The sequence below is a fragment of the Triturus cristatus genome, chromosome 6 (assembly GCF_964204655.1).
Source record: "Triturus cristatus chromosome 6, aTriCri1.1, whole genome shotgun sequence".
Taxonomy (NCBI): Eukaryota; Metazoa; Chordata; class Amphibia; order Caudata; family Salamandridae; genus Triturus; species Triturus cristatus.
This window is the reverse complement of record NC_140589.1, coordinates 25,688,803-25,705,539: the sequence shown is the minus strand read 5'-3', so window position 1 is coordinate 25,705,539 and position 16,737 is coordinate 25,688,803. Positions and strand designations below refer to the sequence as shown.

The 16,737-nt window shown below is 54.5% G+C and overlaps 1 protein-coding gene across 2 annotated transcripts in view; it reads right to left on the bottom strand.

Annotated features, from left to right (window-relative positions):
- The window catches only part of LOC146813671 (solute carrier family 22 member 7-like), a 482,730-nt gene extending 480,698 nt beyond the window's left edge, over positions 1-2,032 (bottom strand). For both annotated transcript variants that reach the window (XM_085610167.1, XM_085610168.1), the window contains exon 1: positions 2,004-2,032. The gene's annotated coding sequence lies outside the window, so the exon portion shown is untranslated. The remainder of the gene's footprint in view (positions 1-2,003) is intronic.
- Between the last annotated feature and the right edge of the window lie 14,705 nt (positions 2,033-16,737).

Below are 16,737 nucleotides of genomic sequence, written 5' to 3'. Positions count from 1 at the left end.
TGTACAGGGAGAGCTGGGCACAGCGTACAGGAAGAGCTAGTCACAGAGTACAGGGAGAGCTGGTCACTGTGCACAGGGAGAGCTGGTCACAGAGTACAGAGAGAGCTGGTCACAGGGTACAGGGAGAGCTGGTCACAGAGTACAGGGAGAGCAGGTCACAGTGTACAGGGAGAGCTGGTCACAGCATACAGGAAGAGCTGGTCACCGGGTACAGGGTGAGCTGGTCACAGAGTAGAGTGAGAGCTGGTCACAGAGTACAGGGAGTACTGGTCACAGTGTACAGGGACAGCTGGTATCAGTGTCCATGTAGAGCTGGCCAGAGGGTACAAGGAGAGCTTGTCACAGAGTACAGGAAGAGCCGGTCACAAGGTACAGGGAGAGCGGGTCACAGGGTACAGAGAGAGCTGACCACAGTGTACAGGGAGAGCTGGTCAAAGAGTACAGGGAGAGCTGGTCAGAGGGTACAGGGAGAGCTGGTCACAGGGTACAGGGAGAGCTGGTCAAAGAGTACAGGGAGAGCTGGTCACAGGGTACAGGGAGAGCTGGTCACAGAGTACAGAGAGAGCTGGTCACAAGCTACAGAGAGAGATCTTCCAAAAAACAGGAAGAGGGACAGAGAAGCAGAGATTCTTCAGCTCACTGAGCCATTTCTTAAATATTCAAGGTGAATGAATCACTTGTGTTGTTTTCTAGAGTCTCTTGAATGTTCTGATGAGGACCCTCAGCCACACTATGAAGTCAGCGGAATATCTTGGACTCTCAGCCACACTATGAAGTCAGCGGAATTTCTCGGACACTCAGCCACACTGTCACAGCAGCGGAATATCTTGGACCCTCAGCCACACTATGAAGTCAGCGGAATATCTTGGACCCTCAGCCACACTGTCACAGCAGCGGAATATCTTGGACCCTCAGCCACACTGTCACAGCAGCAGAATATCTTGGACCCTCAGCCACACTGTCACAGCAGCGGAATTTCTTGGACCCTCAGCCACACTGTCACAGCAGCGGAATATCTTGGACCCTCAGCCACACTGTCACAGCAGCGGAATATCTTGGACCCTCAGCCACAATGTCACAGCAGCGGAATTTCTTGGACCCTCAGCCACACTGTCACAGCAGTGGAATATCTTGGACCCTCAGCCACACTGGTGGTATATCTTGGTTCTCTGCTGATTAAGTGGGATGAATCATCATAGTCTAGGCACCTGAGTGTCCCGTTCTCCAGGTGTTTATCATCCTCCACCAGGAGCGAGACTGTCTGTTGTGCGATAGTCGTGAGTGGGAAGAGTGTTGGAATAATAAAAAAAATTAAAAAATATCTTCTTTTCTGTGCAGTATGTTGTTATCTTCACAGGGGAGGGATAAGGTTAAAATTTGGGCGGTGCTTAGTTGGATAATTATAGCTCCTAAGCACCTGGTGAGTTGTCGGTCGACATGTTTCAGCCTGTGTCACCCCAAAGAGCCAGATGGCTTTCTTCAGGATCAAAGGATCTAGCCGTCTCAAATGTTGAGGGGCTGTGTATGTGCTATGTAAGTGACTGGATTCTCTCACCCTATCAGGGCAACAGGTTGTATTTAGAGCCTGTTATGGACATGTGGTAACAGGCCTTAATTTGGTATATTGCTGGAATCTATGCGGGCATTTCAGATCCATGAGGCCGGCGCAGTGGCTTGTAATCCTGCCGGTGTGGGTGAGATTTGGTCCTGAAGGAAGCCATCTGACACAGGCTGAAACGTGCCCTCCTGATACTGACGGCCGGGCACCTGTCTGTTGCCAGGAGTGTCTGTGCTCATTGAAGGAGAGCTGGTTGCCAGCAGGGGGTGGGGGGAGGGCTGTAGGTAGCAGGTATGCACTGGTGGTGGAGTTGCTGGCTGTAGTGGCGGTGGCAGTGGAACAGATTGAAGGATGCTACAGATGTATAGAGGTATGAGAAGGTGATGGTGGGCAGGAGTGGACGTATAGCTGGATGGATGAATAGGTGAATGGCTGAAGTACTTACAGCTCGGCTCCGGCTGGCACTCTGTCACCTCTCAGGGATGGTGGCATCTTGGAGCTCTAAGACTTTATACAGCCAGATCTGGACTATGGGACCCGCCAAATAAATTTTTAACTTCACATTCTACACATTATATTTCTGTTAACTTATCTTTTTTGTCTCTCTTTCTTAACCCTTCACCTGCAGAGACTACCCTAAAGAAATCTGCTGGACTCTTGGAAAGAACAATAGACCCTTCTGGAGCTGGTGGTAATCAGACACTTTGATCAAGTGGCGGTAACTTAAAGCAAGGCAGTCTGTGCCTTGTCTTTAAAGGGGTATGCTGCGTGGCACAGAAGCGGGCATCCTTCCACCTCCAGTGGCAATCTGACACTTTGATCAGGTGGTGGTAGTTTAATGCCAGGCAGTCTGTGCCTCATGTTTACAGGAGTAGGCTGCGTGCCATCAAGGCAGGCATCCTTCCACCTCCAGTGGCAATCAGACACTTTGATCAGGTGGTGGTAGTATAATGCCAGGCATCCAGTGCCTCAGGCAGCCTGTGCCTCATGTTTATAGGGGTAAGTTGTGTGCCACAGAGGAGGGCATCCTTCCACCTCCAGTGGAAATCTGACACTTTGATGAGGTGGTGGTAGTTTAATGCCAGACAGCCTGTGCCTCATGTTCATAGGGGTATGCTGCGTGCCACAGAGGAGGGCATCCTTCCACCTCCAGTGGCAATCTGACACTTTGATGAGGTGGTGGTAGTTTAATGCCAGACAGCCTGTGCCTCATGTTCATAGGGGTATGCTGCGTGCCACAGAGGCGGGCATCCTTCCACCTCCAGTGGCAATCTGACACTTTGATGAGGTGGTGGTTGTTTAACGCCAGGCAGCCTGTGCCTCGTGTTTAGGGGGTATGCTGCGTGCCACCGAGGCGGGCATCCTTCCACTTCCGGTGGCAATCTGACACTTTGATCAGGTGGTGGTAGTTCAATGCCAGGCAGCCTGTGCCTCATGTTTATAAGGGTAGGCTGCGTGCCACAGAGGCGGGCATCCTTCCACTCCCGTTGGTAATCTGCCACTTTGATCAGGTGGTGGGAGTTTAATGCCAGGCAGCCTGTGCCTCATGTTTATAGGGGTAGGCTGCATGCCACCCAGGCGGGCATCCTTCCAACTTTGGCGGTAATCTGCCACTTTGATCAGGTGGTGGTAGTTTAATGCCAGGCAGTCTGTGCCTCATATTTATAGGGGTAGGCTGCGTGCCACAGAGGTGGGCATCCTTCCAACTCTGGCGGTAATCTGCCACTTTGATCAGGTGGTGGTAGTTTAATGCCAGGCAGCCTGTGCCTCATGTTTATAGGGGCAGTCTGCGTGTCACAGAAGTGGGCATCCTTCCACTCCCGTTGGTAATCTGCCACTTTGATCAGGTGGTGGTAGTTTAATGCCAGGCAGCCTGTGCCTCATGTTTATAGGGGTAGGCTGCATGCCACCGAGGTGGGCATCCTTCCACCTCCAGTGGCAATCTGACACTTTGATAAGGTGGTGGTAGTTTAATGCCAGGCAGCCCGTGCCTCGTGTTTGTAGGGGTAGGCTGCGTGCCACCGAGGCGGGCATCCTTCCAACTCTGGCTTTAAGCTGCCACTTTGATCAGGCGGTGGTAGTTTAATGCCAGGCAGTCTGTGCCTCATGTTTACAGGGGTAGGCTGCGTGCCACAGTGACGGGCATCCTTCCAGCAGTGGTGGTGCTGGAGCGGGTAGTACAAACTTTTGTATACCCCCCCCATTCTGCATGTTTACATTAATCAGAATAATCAACTAATAGTAATCTTATTAATTTGTTTGAAGTGGAAGACTTACCAATTATATTAACAAAAGAATTACACGTGGGATTTGCACTTTGTATGGCTGAACTAATTGTATACTAACATATGTACGCATACTAATGGAAAGAAAATTTGAATATTGCATGATATTTGTTGCTTTTGTGATGTAATTGTAAGTTGCGCATCACTGGGTGAGTATAAACGCTTTGGATGTTGCTATTCTGCTAGATAATTACTTACACATAGGGGAATTAGCGAGGGTTTAACATTTTATTAGCCATTTTTCTGTTTTAATTACGTTTTTGTGTTTGTTTTGCTTAAGTTGACTATTTCGGCCTATTTCAAGATGGCTGAACGAGACGTGCAACGTGACTGCTGCTGACACACGAGGTTCTGGGTGAAGTGCGCATGCGTCACCGCCAGCGACAATGGCCTAGTCCTGACCCCAGGAGATGATGTTCTTACCAAGGACACTCTGGGAGCTCCGCCAAGGATAACACAATGGACTGTCTTTAAAACCGGAACCAGCAAGTGCGATGACTTAATCCTGCGGACTATGTGAGAACTTTACCGCTTGACCCCATGTCCACCAATGAGGGCAGTCTAAAACCCCAATCTTGATACATTTTAACATTAATTTCATTATAAAAGTAGGTAGGGAAGTGAACTAAAAAAAACCCTCTCTTCTTTGATGAACTCGATTTCCTGACGTTATTCTGACGGAGAGGACGGTGACACTGCTGGACAGCTGCTATCCTGAATCTATGAGAGACTGAATTGCGGCCTGACTTTGATGAATTTAAAGGTTTTCCCCGACTTGACTGACTTAGAGGACGACTCTTAGCCGGATTAGGTAAATATGATGTTCTGTGGTTTGGATGATGATTTCTAACAATTTGCAATTTTATTAGATAAACGATATTTGATTAATTGATAAATGTGTTGTGTCGATTATTTGAAAGAGAAAACGAAGATAAGAAAAGAGTATATATAAATGAATTGGATCACTAAACTACAAAACAACTAAATTGATTCATCACCCAATGAGGGAATAACACAAGGTCGGAGTTAATAAAGTATTCAATGTATTTAGGGTTTAGGTAAAGATATTCCTTTCATGTCAGCGTTTGGAAACTTATTCCTCTAGGGAAGCAGATCAATGAAGTATGAGTGTTGGTGTTATGGGCCCCACCAATGAATGTTTTTTTTTTTTGTTGAAACAGTTTTTATTGTTTTCATACACAGCAATACAACAACCAGCTCTCAATCCCCGCCCAGTCAGGAAATACCCCACATATACCAGCATTCCCACTCAGCTGTCCCACCCGGCCCCTTCCCCCCCCGCCCCCCACCCTCTGTCAGTGTGTCCCATCCTGCTACCCCGGTCCCACGCTCGATGCTTCCCCTCCCCTCAGTCAATGCAATACAGGAGCCCCACCTCTCCCTACAGCCACAATACCTTTCCCCCAACCCTATCCAGAGTGCAGTCGGTCAGGGCCCGCCAGTCGCCTCCACTACTCCCCACTCCCCACTACCACTTCCTCATCAGGCCCGCTCCCTTCCTCCCCCGGCTCGGACATCAGCCCCTGGAGTTCTACCACCAACGCTTCCCACGCCCGGGCTGTCGCTAGCGCTTTTTCGTCATCTCGCCGGAGGGCCAGTTGCACCCGGAGCGTGCCCTCAGCCCCCGCCCAGCGCTCCAGGGCTGATCTCCAGCGCAGGAAACTGGGTCCCCCCCGGGATTTCCAGTGCAGCGTCAATTCCCTCTTGGCCAATATCAGCCCTAAATCATAGAATTTGCTCGTGACCTTCGTGCGACGGGTGTGGGGGAACCAAAGCAGCAAGCAGGTGCCCATCTCCGGACCAATGGAGCGATCCGTAACCTGGTTCAGGCACTCCACCACTGCTTCCCAGTAGTCCCCCAACTGCCTACAGGCCCAAAACATGTGTCGAAAGTCTGCTCCGTCCGCCCCGCACCGCGGACACTGAGAGTGCGCTCCCCCGAAATATTGTAACACCTTTGCCGGCGTCAGGTACGCTCTGTGTAGCGTAAAAAACTGGACAAGCTGGAACCTGGCATTCCTCGTCCCCTTCCATGCCCTCCGCACCAGCGTGGACCATGTGGATTCAGGGATCTCCTTCCCCAGGTCCGCCTCCCACTTTCCCCTCAAGGCGCCCAATGGGGGGAGGCTCTCCATTGACAGCCTACGATAAAGGCATGTGATGGCCTTGGTCGTCCCCGCCGCCATCACCACATATTGGCAACCCGTGGCAGTCGGGGGCTCCGACAGCCCCACATTCCAATGCCTCTGAAGGCTCGCCACCAAGGCCGCATGGAGCAGGAAGTCTCCCCGCGGAAGCCCATAAGAGTCCTGCAAGTCTTGGAAAGGCAGCAGTGCTCCCTCTCGAAATAGATCCCCTACCATCTGGACCCCCATTTCCTCCCAGACCGCCAACCCCGACCAGTCTCCTCCATGCGGGAACGCCGTGCACATCCCCAGGGGGATCTCAGGGGCATAGGGGTGAACTATGGCGGCCTTTCTCTGGCATCTATTCCAACATAACCGGAGGGTACGCTCCTCCATGGTGAGCTGGGCGAGGTCCAGCCTCTGGTGAAGGACTATAAAGGCCAGCACGTGGCGCGGGATTAGCCTGCCCTGGGGACCGTCCGGGCCCCTGTACTCCCTGGCCACCGCCTGTGTGAGCCACTGGAGCTGGGCCGCCAGATAATACCATTCGAAGTCCGGAGCCGCCAAGCCTCCCTCCGCCCGCGGTCGCCGCAAGGTGGTCAGCGCCACTCGACGCCTCCCCGAACCCCAAATGAAGCTCGTGGTGAGTACCCGCAGTGCCGCAAAAAATGACGCTGGGATCCATATTGGAAGGGTGCGAAAATAGTAAAGGAGCCGCGGCAGCGCCACCATTTTCAGCAGCGCCACCCTCCCAGCACACGAGAGCGGGAGCGTTTTCCAAAATCCCATACTACCCCTTAGGCCCCGAAGCGCCCTACCCACATTACCGTCCAGCAAATCAGCCTGGGTATGATAGATGTTAACCCCCAGATAACGGAGACAGCTGCCTTCCCAGCGGATTTGGCCTAACGCCTGCGGGGGCTGTCCCCCTCGCGACAGCGGGAACAAACAGGTTTTACGCCAATTGACCTTAAGCCCGGACAGCCGACCAAACACCTCCAATAAGGCCACCGCTCCCTCCAGTGCACCCGCCGCGTCCTCCAAGAACATCAGTAGATCGTCCGCATAGAGGGAGATATAATGCGTATCCTCCCGCAACACCACCCCTACATACGCACCCCCTCGTCGGGCATGAGCCGCCAATGGTTCAATGGCCAGCGCGAACAGCAGGGGGGAGAGGGAACACCCCTGTCTCGTCCCCCTCCGGACATGGTATGAGGCCGATACGGTGACCCCTGTCTTCACCCGGGCTGTAGCCTCGCTATAAAGTAACGAGGTCCAGCGCACAAAGTCCTCCCCCAAGCCGAACTCCCGCAACACTCGGTACAAATAAGGCCATTCCACACTGTCGAAGGCCTTTTCTATGTCGACCGACAGCGTACAGGCCTCCGGGAAGACCTCCCGGTCCAGTTCCATCACTCGCAGCAACCTTCTCACAGAAGTGGCAGTGCTCCGTCGAGGAATGAAGCCCGCCTGATCCGGGTGGACTAAGGCGGCCATATGACCCAGGAGGCGCGACGCCAGTACCTTGCTCAATATCTTATAGTCCACCGTCAACATGGAGAGCGGCCGATAAGCCGTGTGCGCGTCGGCCTTCCCTCCGGGTTTTAATAAGGGGATCACAATCGCCTCCCGAGCAGAGGCGGGTAGACGCCCACGTCGCCAAGCTTCGCTGTAGAGGGCCTGCAGCTGTGGGGCCAACAGGTCCGAAAACGCCGCATAGAACTCGACAGGCAGCCCATCCGCCCCCGGGGTTTTCCGGCGCGCCATATGTCGAATCGCCGCCCGAATTTCACCCAGCGAAATGGCACCACCAAGTTCTTTCCCCACCTCCGGGTCTAGGCGAGGCAGGCGGGCCTCCAATAAGAAGTCCACTAGGCCCTCCGGCTCCCCCGCCATGGTGCTGTCGTATAACCCAGCATAATAACCAGCGAACTGCTGATTTATCCCCTTCTGGGAATACACCGGGGCGCCCCCCGCGTCAGCCAGGGCCAGTATCGGTTCCCCCCGGGCCGCCGGGTTCGCCAACCAAGCCAAGAGGGATCCCACCTTATCACGCTCCGCGTGCGCTCTCATTAGGTAGCCTTTATGGTCAAAGCAGCGGAGCCTCTCCACCTGCACCGCCACCGCCTCGCGCGCCTCAGCGACCGCAGCCAGCTCTCCGGTCCCCGACTGATGCGCCTGTTCCGCCGCCCGCAGCAGGGCTTCCGCCCCCTCCACCTCCTTCAGCAGCGACTTCCTCACCCCAGCCGTGGACGAGATGCAGACCCCCCTGACCACCGCCTTGAGCGCGTCCCATTCCGTCGCCCGGCTTGCCGTCGTACCCGAGTTTCGCTCGAAATATTGTGTTAAGCAGTCGCTAACCTCAGCCCGGAAGACCGGGTCCTCCAGGAGCAGGGGGTTAAGACGCCATGTGGGAATAGCTTGCCGCTGCCTGGACCACTGCAACACCCCCAGACAGGGGTTATGATCCGAGAGAGTTTTCGCTAGATACTCACTATGTCGCATCAGCGGTTGGACGTCCGAGGAGCACAATATACCATCCAATCTGACATACAGCTCATGGGGGGCAGAGTAGAATGAGTAATCCCTGTCCAGCGGGTGACGAGCACGCCAGGTATCCACCAGACCCCAGGTGCCCTGCCAGCTACTCCGAGCAGTGGCCACCCGACGCACCGCCGACTGTGCCAGGGGGGGGTGGGATCTATCCAACTCCACATCCGTGACAGAATTAAAGTCCCCTCCCAGCACAACCGGCCCCGTCAAATACGCCGCCAACTGCCCTGACAGCCTAGAGAAAAACGCCGCCTGGTCTACATTAGGGGCATATACGCTACACATGCTCAAGTCCCTCCCATCCAGCCGCCCCTGCACTGCTACAAACCTGCCCTCCGGGTCCACCAATGTCATCAGGGGTTGGAAAGGGACACCTGCTCTCACCCAGATCAGAGCCCCCCGAGCAAACCTCGAGAAGGTGGTGTAGTATAGTTGGCCCCGCCAGCGCCGCTGCAATGCCTTCCCCTCCTCTTTATCTAAGTGGGTCTCCTGAAGGAAGGCTACCTGGACCCCTCTCCGCACTAAATATGCATGGATTTTATGTCTCTTCACCATAGAGGTGAGCCCTCTCACATTCCAAGTCACAATTCTCAATTCAAGGGGGGTCCCCATCCCATCGTCGGATCAACCATCCCTTCCTACCCCTCCGAGGCACACTGACAATCCCTTGACTCCCTAAAACACCCCAACTCCCCGAATCCCCACCCCTCCCCAGAACAGGCTCTAAACCGCAGTCACCCATCCAAATACTCCCCCAAACAGAAACCAAATACTCTGGTAGCCACCAGAGTCTCACTATGTCCGTGAGGTTGAGGTGGTGACTCTACGCCTGACGGGTGGACAGTGGTCCTCCCCAAAGCATCCATGCCCAGACTCCATCAATGTCACCCCCCCCAGCAGTCCATCCCCCGCAGGCTCCCCCACCCCCACCCCCGGGGTCCCCCAGAATCTCCAGACCGTCCAGCCATGGGCGCCACCCGCTATTCGGCCCTCCGTAGGCCCCAGTGAGCCCGAAGCAGTGTCCCTTTCCACACGTACCCAGTCCTCCCAACCCAAGTCCCATAGTTCAGGGCCCAAGCACTCCCCAAACCTTCAAGCGTCCAACATTCCATCTGCCGTCCCCGGGGTAACATCTGGCAGCTCCTCCACTTCGTCGACAGCGCCATCCGATTGGGAGTCCTCCGTGCCCTTCCCAGAGCCCGAATCCTCGCTGGGCTGGGAGGCCGTGGCCCCGGAGATCACAGAGACCGCCCTCAGCGCGGCTCGCCTCTCCAGTGCCGTCTGGGACGCACCCGGAGATCGGGCCCCCACTGTCCTTGCCCTGTTGCGTCTGGTGCGACGGGCCTTCGTCGGAGTACCCCGTGGCCCCTCTCCAGCATCATGCGCCGTCGCTCGGGGCCTGGCCGACTCCAACCAACTCCAGGCTGCTGCAGGGTCAGTGAAGAAGACCGCTTCCCCATCCATCACCACTCGGAGACGGGCCGGGAACAACAAAGAGTATTGCAGCCCCTCTTCCCGCAGTGCTTTCTTCACCGCCAGGAATGAGGTACGTCTGCGCTGCACCTCCATGGGGTAATCCGGGTAAATAGAGACCCGAGCGTTCTCTACCTGATAAGGTCCCGAAGTTCTGGCCCTCTGAAGGATAATGTCCCGGTCTTTGTAATGCAGCAGTCGGGCCACCACCGGCCGGGGCGGCCTGCCCGGGTCCGGGGGGCGGGCCGGTACCCTATGCGCCCTCTCCAGAGTAAAGAACCGCGTGAGTCCCTCGGGCGCCACCACCTCCTGCAGCCAGGTCTCCAGGTAGGTTATCATATCTCCCCCTTCGATCTTTTCCGGTAGCCCGACTACGCGAATGTTATTGCGGCGGTTGCGCCCTTCAGCATCCTCGGCCCTCTTCTCCAAAGTCACCACTCGCCGTAGGAGATCCGCCGTCTGATCCTCCAATACCTTCTGCGCTGGCTCCACCCGGTCCATCCTGTCCTCTGTGGTCTTGACCCTGTCCACCAGCTTCCTGTGATCCGCCCGGAGCAGCCCCAGGTCCGAGGATACTTGGGCGATATCATTCTGCAGCGCCGTTTTTGTGTCCGCTATGGCCTGCAAGATCTGGTCAAGCTGTCGCTGCTGTAGGCCCGCCGCAGATTCGGCGCCAGCGCCACCCCTGCCGCCATCGGCAGGGTCCCCCGCCGACTCCACCGACTGCCCTCCCGGCTTGAGTCGTGGCTTGACCATGCTCCCGACCAGGCGGTGCGTCCGATCGGCTCTCCCCAGGCGGCCTCCGGGCTGCTCCCCAGACCTGCGGGCAGCGCACCCCCTCGTCGGCCCCAGGGGCCCGCTCCACCGTGTCTGCAGTCCACCGGGAGACCAGCGCCCTCCTTCTGCTCACCAGGCTCCTCAACGGGGGGGCCACCAGTCGCCGCTAGAGCCGCTGAGCCCCGGGCCGCGTCCGGCCCTCTCCCCCGTCCTCCGAGGGGCGTCGGGGTCGTCGCTCCACCCAGGGGCCAGAACCGCCCGTCCGCTGCCTGTGGGCAGTCAAGCCGCTACCACCAAGGGGTCACTGCACCCACCGCGTTGGTCCACCTAGCATGTGGCGTCTCGCTGCGGGCGCCCCAGGCCCAGGTCCTCCGTCGCCGACACCAGCCCAGAGCCTTCCGCCGTGTCGCCACTGCTCCGTTATGCAGCCACCGCCTCTAGGTCACTCTCTACTGCTGGCCCCTCAGCCCCAAGCTTCGCACCGATGGTGATCCCCGCCGCCACTCTCCAGCAGGACCAGGCCGGCACTTCCGGCGCTCGCGGCCGATGCAGCCTCACTTCCGGCCCGCTCCGCCTGCACTGTGGGCCGCTGCTTCCCGTCCCCTCAGAGGCCGCCCGCCTCCGTCACCTTTTCGTCGCTGCGTCCGCCCCCTGCGCCGCGGTCCGCTCCGTCTGACTGCTCCAGGGGTCCCGAGGTGGCAGGGGGAGCCCTCCGGGAGCGTCAAACCGCCCGGGGGACACTCGTTTCAGGATTTATGGCTGGGCTGGATGCGGAGCTCGTCGCTCACGCGTCCATGCCCGTCGGCTGCCAAGCCACGCCCCCCCCACCAATGAATGTTTTGAGTGAATTTGCTATTGCGGTGTTTGGTCTGTGACAAAGGGGGAATTTGATGTTCCACGCTGCAACAGTGGTAATCTGCCACTTTGATCAGATGGTAGTAGTTTAATGCCAGGCAGCCTGTGCCTCGTGTTTAGGGGGTTATGCTGCAGGCCACCGAGGTGGGCATCCTTCCACCTCCGGTGGCAATCTGAAACTTTGATCAGGTGGTGGTAATTTAATGCCAGGCAGCCTGTGCCTCATGTTTACAGGGGTAGGCTGCGTGCCACAGAGGCGGGCATCCTTCCAACTGTGGTGGTAATCTGCCACTTTGATCAGGTGGTGGTAGTTTAATGCCAGGCAGCCTGTCCCTCATGTTTATAGGGGGAGGCTGCGTGCCACCCAGGTGGGCATTCCTCCAACTCTGGCGGTAATCTGCCACTTTGATCAGGTGGTGGTAGTTTCATGCCAAGCAGACTATGCCTCATGTTTATAGGGGTAGTCTGCGTGCCACAGAGGCTGGCATCCTTCCACTCCCATTGGTAATCTGCCACTTTGATTATGTGGTGGTAGTTTAATTCCAGGCAGCCTGTGCCTCATGTTTATAGGGGTAGGCTGCATGCCACAGAGGCGGGCATCCTTCCACCTCCAGTGGCAATCTGCCACCTTGATCAGGTGGTGGTAGTTTAATGCCAGGCAGTCTGTGCCTCATGTTTACAGGGGTAGGCTGCGTGCCACCGAGGCAGACATCCTTCCAACTCTGGCGGTAATCTGCCACTTTGATCAGGTAGTGGTAGTTTAATGCCAGGCAGTCTGTGCCTCATGTTTATAGGGGTAGGCAGCGTGCCATAGAGGCGGGCATCCTTCCAACTCTGGCGGTAATCTGCCACTTTGATCAGGTGGTGGTAGTTTCATGCCAGGCAGCCTGTGCCTCATGTTTATAGGGGCAGTCTGCGTGCCACAGAGGCGGGTATCCTTCCACTCCCGTTGCTAATCTGCCACTTTGATCAGGTGGTGGTAGTTTAATGCCAGGCAATCTGTGCCTCATGTTTATAGGGGTAGATTGTGTGCCACCCAGGCGGGCATTCTTCCAACTCTGGCGGTAATCTGCCACTTTGATCAGGTGGTGGTAGTTTAATGCCAGGCAGTCTGTGCTTCATGTTTATAGAGGTAGGCTGCGTGCCACAGAGGCGGGCATCCTTCCAACTCTGGCGGTAATCTGCCACTTTGATCAGGTGGTGGTAGTTTCATGCCAAGCAGACTGTGCCTCATGTTTATAGGGGCAGGCTGCATGTCATAGAGGCGGGCATCCTTCCAGCTCAGGCGGTAATCTGCCACTTTGATCAGGTGGTGGTAGTTTAGTGCCAGGCAGTCTATTCCTCGTGTTTAGGAGGGTATGCTGTGTGCCACAGAGGCGGGCATCCTTCCAGCTCAGTCGGTAATCTGCCACTTCGATCAGGTGGTGGTAGTTTAGTGCCAGGCAGTCTATGCCTCGTGTTTAGGAGGGTATGCTGTGTGCCACAGAGGCGGGCATCCTTCCAGCTCAGTCGGTAATCTGCCACTTCGATCAGGTGGTGGTAGTTTAGTGCCAGGCAGTCTATGCCTCGTGTTTAGGAGGGTATGCTGCATGCCACAGAGGCGGGCATGCTCCCACACTCGGTGTTAGTGAGTCTGGTGATGGTGGCGGAACTGGCGGGGCACTTCCATTATAGCCCAGTGGCGCGTGTGCACAAGTCCCTCAAGCCCTGCTCACTGCCTGTGGTGCTTTGGTTTGCACATGGTGATGTGAATGAATGAATGACTGACATTTTTATTGTATCAATTAACAAAAATTGTTACAAAAAGTTTCCTATAAAATATCCACAAAACTTGCTTGCTACAGTTTGATGTACGACTTCCGGTGAAACAAATCCTGGAAATGCAGATCATAGATATTAAAAACACTAAAACCCATGCATCAATTATGGAAAGAAAAAAGAATAAAAAGGTACAAAGTGGGTAGGTACAGAATTTTTTTTTTGTGGTGATGTGTGGCACTCAAAGGAAGACAAGCGCCAGTGTACCCATGAAACAGACAAATCAGCACGACTGACAGAGCCCCGACCCAACATTCACAACACTTCAAGTCATCACTGGACAACCCACACGCTATAACAAAATTGGCATATAAACAAACATAAACTCTGCACATTTCCCCTTTTAGAATTTCACCGCAAAAGAAGAAACCCCACGCGCACACAAGACTAACCTGCAGCATTCCAAGCTCCAAATGAAAAGAGACCAAAGAATGGATGATCATTTACAGAATCTTTCAGACTCCCAGGAGGCCCACATCGTGTCTGAGATTGAATGGGATTTTACACACCGGAAAGCGACAAGCGAATCCCTGGATCACATCACCAACTCCACCTCGCACTGCAGGCTTCTCTCCTCCAGAGCTGACACACACACAGGCACCACAGACAATCTCACAGGCCCCGTAGACAATCTCACAGGCACCGCAGACAACCTCACGGGCACCGCAGACAACCTCACAGGCACTGCAGACAACCTCACGGGCACCGCAGACAATCTCACGGGCACCACAGACAACCTCACGGGCACCACAGACAATCTCACAGGCACCACAGACATTCTCAAGGGCACCGCAATCTCACAGGCACCACAGACAATCTCACAGGCACCACAGACAATCTCACGGGCACAGCAGACAACCTCACGGGCACCACAGACAATCTCTCACAGGCACCATAGACAATTTCATAGGCACCACAGACAATCTCACGGGCACCACAGACAATCTCAAGGGCACCACAGACAATCTCACAGGCACAGCAGACAATCTCACAGGCACCGCAGACAATCTCACAGGCACCGCACACAATCTCACAGGCACCACAGACAATCTCACGGGCACCACAGACAATCTCACGGGCACCACAGACAATCTCACAGGCACCACAGACAATCGCTCACAGGCACCACAGACAATCGCTCACAGGCACCACAGACAATCTCACAGGCACTACAGACAATCTCACGGGCACCACAGACAATCTCACAGGCACCGCAGACAATCACTCACAGGCACCACAGACAATCTCACAGGCACCACAGACAATCTCACAGGCACCACAGACAATCTCACAATCTCACAGGCACCACAGACAATCTCACGGGTCCCACAGGGACAACAGACAATTTCACAGGCACCACAGACAATCTCAAGGGTCTCACAGGCACCACAGACAATGTCACAGACACCACAGACAATCTCACGGGTCTCACAGGCACCACAGACAATCTCACAGGCACCACAGACAATGTCACAGGCACCACAGACAATCTCACAGACACCACAGGCAATCTCACGGGTCTCACAGGCACCACAGACAATCTCACAGGTACTGCAGACAACCTCACAGGCACCACAGACAATTTCACAGGCACCACAGACAATCTCACAGGCACCACAGACAATCTCACAGGCACCACAGGCAATCTCACGGGTCTCACAGGCACCACAGACAATTTCACAGGCACCACAGACAATCTCACGGGTCTCACAGCTACCACAGACAATCTCACAGGTACTGCAGACAATCTCACAGGCACCACAGACAATCTCACAGGCACCACAGGCAATCTCACGGGTCTCACAGGCACCACAGACAACCTCACAGGCACCACAGACAATCTCACAGGCACCACAGACAATCTCACGGGCACCACAGACAATCTCAGGGGCACCACAGACAATCTCACAGGCACCACAGACAATCTCTGCTTGTTCCACCATTTACCATCCCCCACTTTCACAGCACTGGTTTTTACTTCAGAGACTCTTCGAGGAGCTGAGAATCTGCTGTGGGCTGTTGAAAAGTGGTTTATTAAAAGTGATAAGTAGGGACCTACCACGAGTGATAGGGCAGGCTTAACTTAGGAGACAGGCGAGTAAAACATTTGAAAACACCAATACAATAAATAAGTAAGACACAATACACAGTAAAATTCCAACACCAATTTATACAAATAGGTTATATGTATATGAACAAACACCAAAAACCACAAAAATCAAATGTAGGGAACCAGAGATATGATTTTGTAAAGATTAAAAGTAAAACTAACACTTAGAAGCAAATTGAGCTCAAAGGGTTAAAAAAGGTTGCGCTAGATCAGGTAAAGTCCAGATTTCAGGCCACCCACGATGTAACACTTTTACACTTACTTGCAGATGTATTTCTTGATGCAGAAAAGAGGGCCATAGAAAACGCCAAGAGCTCAGATGCTCTTGTTTGCCTCTTGGGGCCTGGGACTACAACTCATACAATACACCTGGTAAACTTATGGAGTTTTTTTCAAAAGTTGCTCCAAACTTTTGGAACTTCTTCCAGAAGTTCCTCTTGTGGGTTGAAAGTGTCCAAAACACCAATCCAAGGGTCTAGAAGCTCCGAGATGTTCCTTGGAATGTTGGACTCCAATTTCCACAATGCACCTGGCCAAATCCTTAAAAGTCCACTGGACGCACTCCAGAATGGGGACTTCTAGGTGTGGGTGATGCAGGTGGGCTCTGTTAACCTGAGCCTTTCTGGGAGTCCACTCCTCAGTCATTGTGAAGCCAGGGAAAGTCCTCGAGGCTGTAGTACCAGATTGCGCAGCAGGTGCAGTGCTTCAGGGTGTGGTCCTTTATGTGCAGATCGGGGTTCCAGCAGAGCAGTACTTCTTGTCCTTGTTGTTTCAGGCAGTAGATCTGAGTTGCTTGGCAACCTCTCCCATATTTATTCAGTGTTCCTGGGCGTCAAGCATAGGGCACCCCTGAGCAATGGGATGCAGGGTGCCACCATCAGGTATGACCACTTCTTCCAAAGTGTGGCATATTCTTGTCCCAGAAGGCACTAGTCTTCCAAAATCCAAGATAGAGAAAATCGCTTCTGAAGAGTTAGAATAGGCTAAGTGACCCCACGGGTGTGGCTAATATTCTCTAACACCCCTCTTCCAGCCCCTTCACTAATCCAATTACACAGGCTCCTGTGTGGCTGGTGGTGCAGGATGTGGGGGTGAGCCTGAGCTGTCCTAAAGTGTTCAACCCTGAGCTGTCCTAAAGTGTTATTCCCTCTTTGAAGA